Raw genomic sequence first — 6,000 nt, forward strand, 5'->3', positions numbered from 1 at the left:
AGAATGGAATATTAGTCCGACGGTGTTGTTATCAGCTGTTCCACCATGGTTGCTACCTCAACCTATAGTAGATTTATCTTTATTGAAACGGTTACATTCAATGAAAAACAAAATTAATGTACAGGCTTATGTGAATACTGTTCTACATGAACAATATGGGCAGTTTATACATATTTACTGATGGATCCAAAAATCCAGAAAATGGTCAAACTAGTTGTGCATTTTATGTTCCTGAATTAAAAGTAAAAGTGGGAAAGCGGACGAGTGATCACATCGCAGTATATACAGTAGAGATGATGGCTATCTCACTAGCACTTCAGTGGGTAGAGGAAATACAGCCAATGCGAGTGGTCATTTGCTCTGACTCCAGTGCAGCTCTGGAGAGTATAAACAACTTCTCTTCAGAATGTCGTCAGGATATTTTACATGAAATTTTACACATGTTTAGGTTAGTTCATCTGGGAATTGTTGTTCAATTTGTGTGGGTTCCAGCGCATGTGGGTATTAGAGGGAATGAGGTAGTGGATCAACTGGCAAAATGTGGTTTGAAAGCAAACCAGATTGATATTATGGTACCCATCAGTAGAGCAGAAGTCAAATCTGTTACAAAAGTTGTTATCAAGCAACAATGGCAAAAACTATGGGACAGTAACACCAAAGGAAGACATTTATACCAGATACAAAGGGAAGTAGGAATGGGAAGCACTTGGGGGAGTAGTAGAAGAGAACAGAGCATTAACAGCAGGATAAAATTGGGTCACTCTGGATTAAACTCATCACTGCATCTGATTGGAAAACATCCAAATGGTAATTGTGATGGTTGCCAACAACCAGAGACAATACATCATGTATTTTTTAGCTGCCCGGATTATAACAGACAAAGACTCATTCTGAAAACTGCACTGGAACAACTCAACGTCAAGGACATGGATTTCAAGTCAATATACGAAAGTAAATCAAGAAATGAAGCAAACAAGCTGATCTTCAAATTCCTCAAAAGCACTGGTCTGAGGACAAGGATTTAGTATAAACATTTAATAAATCAACAGTAGGTGGCGATATATGCTCCAAGTGGAAGCGATTCGCCATTAAAGAAAAGAAGAAGAAGAAGAAGAAGAAGAATGTCTCTCAGCCACTGTAGTGTCGTGTCAGGTGGGCGTGTCGTGTAGGGGGCGTGTCGTGTAGTGTCGTGTACTTGCCGCGGCCGCAGCCGCAGCTGGACCCTTCTCATTGGGTGTTTCTCAATCGCGAGTACGCTTGCTTGGCAGCACATGTCTGCCGAGCATCTTGCTTCAGAAGCGAGTCAAGAATACTTCCTGCCATTCAGAAAACAAAGAGTGGAACAGGCTAGCAAGTGTGTAGGTGTGCGTCATATGAGAGGCCCCGCCTTACATCTTCCGCCACAGATTTGGGGAAATTGGTCCGTGCGCAAAGCATTGTGGGGATTTTAAGGCCGCGAAGTCTACTCATGTGCACACTCGATATTTCTCCAAACGGAGTACGCCGGGCTCGGTAGATTTCCAAGTATACTGGAGATTGGAACAGTCCTTCGGCGGCACTCGATGACGTAGTATGCTTGAAATAGTGGCTCGGAAGCAGCTTTACTCGCGATTGAGAAACACCCCTTGTTTGAGACAAGCGAGACCTGCGCAGACCTGCGCAATTGCGATCAACGTCTTGCTAGTGCGTTGCATGATGGTTAGTCATTTTGTCCGACTTGCTCAGGAGGCTCGCCTACATGAGACGTTGAAATCTCGCGGGACAAAGACGCCCGCAGACTTGAGAGCGAGGCGCGGCGAGGCGGCGCAGTTTCTCTCCACGGGCTGCGGAAGCGAAATGCTTGATGGGAAACGACTCGCTGGTATCTCGAGCTGAGCGCTCATTGGTGGTTTTTACCCCGTGCTGGGGATGAAACTCTCCATTGGCTCGGCAAAAGTGTGTTGTTGTTTTGTGTCAGTTTTACGTCGCCACTTCCATTCACATTTTTCATCATTGTTCCACAATGTTTATCATCATTAAATTAATATCTATATATTTTATACTATACTTGCACTGCTTACCGTTGTCATACTTTATATATCTTAGCATATTCATACAACACACTGTTCATACTAGGCTAGGCTACTGTGTATATCTAGTGTATTCATACCCCTCACTGTTTTTTCATCATTCAATTCATTCTATATTTTATTCTGTAGATTGTGTACATTACTTTTCACTTTACTGCTTTATGCACTCCTGGTTAGAAGCTAAACTGCATTTCGTTGTCTCAGTACCTGTAATCTGTGCAATAACAATAAAGTTGAATCTAATCTTGAGCAGGAACAAATGTATTTACTTAGTACATATCTGACATTAACGATTAAACACATTTGTGCATTCTTTATAAATGCAAACCGAGTCAAGCCGACTCCGGAGGTGGCGGTATGCACCTTAAAGTTGTTTGCAATCCGCCAAAAAACCGAGAGAAGAAGAAGAAGAGGAAGAAGCCGACTCCGAGCTGTCCGACTTCAGGCGAGCTTTTTGAGACCTCCCCCGGCTGCGATCGGCTATTCTCGTCTACTTTCGAGGCGAGCCGCAGCTCGTCTCAAACAAGCCTATCAGCAGAGCTGCCTGCACACTGTGTGTGTGTGAGGAAGTCCGTGGATTGGTCAATTTGGACCAATCAGCGGGGGCTTAACGTAATGGCTCCGCGGACGTAACGTAACGGCTCCACGGATTGGTCCATTTCGTTCCGGGTACGGCGTTACGTCACCCCATCCCGGAAGAATCAAATGGACAATGACGTATCTCCAACGAGGCGTTTTGGGGAGGTATTTTCTGTGTTAGAGTTTTACTCGCTACAGGGTGTACTTTGAGGGTTTTGACTCTGCACACCGTTTACATGCATAAAAACCTTCATAACACACAAGGGAACGGGTAATAACCGGAATAGCATGACATGGGACCTTTAAAGGTCAGCCAAATGTCTCTTGAGCGACATAGTAAGATTAGTGGAGACTGAGATAAGAAATATACTCCCCATGTTGTGCATGTTTTATTGACTTGACTACAGTGTTGAAGAAGTGCTTTTTAATTCTTCCTGTTTGTCCACTCTAACATTTTAAGAGAATACAAACTCATTCTGTACATTCACATAATGTTTCTAAACTCCAAAAAACACACACCCTTAACTATTTGCATTTGCTTTATGTTTACCCAAAAGACTATAAATACATTCAGTTTAGTGTATCTTAATGACACGCAATAGTTTGATTGTTTAATTTTAACTTTGAATATCAAAGGTCTCGTTTGCAGTATTGGCAGTCAAAGAAAGGTCAAAGATTGAGTGATAAGAGGTTTGTAAAGATAACATCAGAGCAAATTTAAAGTTGTGGAAAATTGTCTTCCTATATGGTTCAATTTGTTTGACTAGTATTTTTGATTTGTCTCAGCTTGGTGTACAGGGAAGCACAAAACAGACATGATTGTATTCAAGTGACATTTAAAAAATATATTTCAGTTGTATGCATGCTTAGTTTATGCAGTCCTGCACTGATGACCATCCCCCTTTGCAAACAGATATACAGGGGAAATATATATGACATATGGTTCGATTTAATGGTTCTGTTAAGGACAAAAGCATCTTCCAATCAGTGGGTACTGCCTTTAAAAGAATTTAGCTTTAAACAGCCACATCAGCATTGAGATTGGATGAGAAGATAAGCGAGCTCGGTTTAAAAGGAGGGGCAAACTTTGAGTACGACACTCCTTGCTGCAGACTTGTCCAGCTCACCCTCACAGCCACCATGACTTTCAACGGCAACTGGAAGATTGATCGCAATGAAGACTATGAGAAATTCATGGAAAAAATGGGTGAGTTATATCAAACCAGGCTGATTACATGCTATATAATTTAAGCAAATAATTTTAAATATGTGGAATTTGATGCATTGGTTTAAAAAAAAAAAAGAAAAAAAAAGTCACAACGCGTCATTTTTAATGCATGTAACATAATGTATAGACATGATGCACTGATGAAGAGGACACCTCTGCAGTGCCCAGCAAGTGGACTGGCACCTCCCCAGCTAACAGTCCTGCCTACCTATTTAGGGTCGAACAGGGAATTGAATCGGCAACCCTTCGGTTCCCATCTTAGTCTCTACAGACGGAGCAACTGTTGCACCATATTTACCTTCTTGCCTATGTGTGCAGTTTGCTCTTTCTAAAGCATTGGAGTGGTAGTAACAACTGATAACGGCTATTTAATGGCCTGATAACATTTGAAACATGTTGCTGACCGACAGCGATGAACAAACCAACAAGTACTTCTAGTTAATCGAATTAAACAGATTTTTTTGGTAGTGGCTTTGTATTAGCAAACAGATTGAAAATGGCTTTTCCAAGTAGGAAGAGCCATTTCGGACGCCCTTGGTGTAGATTGTGTTACATATAATGCTTGGATTAGCATCTACGGTTATTATCAGTACACACATTTAAAAACTCCCTTTAAAATATAGGTTTTATTTTATAAAAAAGCTGAGTATAGGCTTGTGTATACAAAAACTTTAAAGCAGATATTAACGCTAATGAAGTGTACCCCAAGTACCCCATGGGATACAATGCCCTTGATTCATCACTGAGCTGTATGACCAGCATGATCTGTGCATTACAAAAAAATCTACCGTCTTAGAAATGTTATTCCGTCATATGACATGCTCACTAGACAATTATGTCTCATCTCATAATAATAATAATTTGTACCTTTCAGTCTCTCCTCCACTCTAGAAGAATCCTAACACAACAATTTGTTTTGCAATATGAATATAGAACTGGTATTCATTTAAATGTTATAATTTAGGCGTTGCAGCGGAAATTGTTGTAAAGTCTGCTTCTATGCATCATCAGAAGAATGAATGAGTAATAAAGAACCTTGCCAATGCATTTAGTGTTGGCCTTTTACTGTGAAAATAATTGCATTTAAGATCAGATATGTATGTGACATTTCAGTAAAAGCATAGAAACGTACCTCGTGCACTACTCTGGAACAGTGGGGCTTGTTTTATCAGAAAGCGGAACCACCCAAGTGTCTGAGGTCAGATTGATTATGTTTCCTGCCTGGCTTTTTATCTTTTTAACGTGCATTCTGGTCATACATCAAGCACAATATACCATACCTTGAAGCCCTGAATGTGGACATGGTCACAGAAATAAAATAGTTGTCATTATTTGAGCCACAAACAAACAAGTCTTTCATCTGTTGAATAGGGTCAGACCTCGTCACGGTAGAAATATGGACAGGAGGATTTTGCAACCATTTCTCATGCCCAATTTGCATACGGTCACATAAGCTGCAACAATAAAATTAAGAAAATCAATAAGTCAACTGAGATCAAATTAATCCTTTATTAATTTTATAACCAATAAGTGCTGTGAGACAGTTATAATCAAAGAAATCCAATGTTTGCATGCTCTAATGTCACAAATTGCTGATATTCCTTGTCTTACATTATAGTTCATCAAATATCTTTGGGTTTTAGATTTTTAATTTTACTTTTATAATATTCTAGACCTCAACTTGGGACCTAAGGAAATGTGATAGGCATTTTTCACTATTTTCAGAACATAATATGTATAAAAATAATAAAATCTTAACCTATCCTTTAATCAAATGGACCTATGAAATGTCATATCTGTCTCTGATGCATCAAAATGAGCTTGAGCTAAATGGAAAATACAACTTCTCTTGTTAGGCAGAATCCTAATCACTTAAATGTAACACATGTAACTACACAAATAGAAAAGTCAATAAAGTGTGATGAAAGATACTGTATACATAACATAACTTTATAATGTAACGTTATGTCAAAGATAACAAAATGGAATTATTTTCACAAAAAACGAAAATATATTCCCACAGTGATGCAACAACATAAGAGACTATGGTAAACACAAGTAATAACTAAACTTCAAATATGTATTTTGAAAAGTAAAGAACATTGTAAGATGCTTGCTTAAACA

This window comes from Trematomus bernacchii, unplaced genomic scaffold, assembly GCF_902827165.1.
Source record: "Trematomus bernacchii unplaced genomic scaffold, fTreBer1.1, whole genome shotgun sequence".
NCBI lineage: Eukaryota > Metazoa > Chordata > Actinopteri > Perciformes > Nototheniidae > Trematomus > Trematomus bernacchii.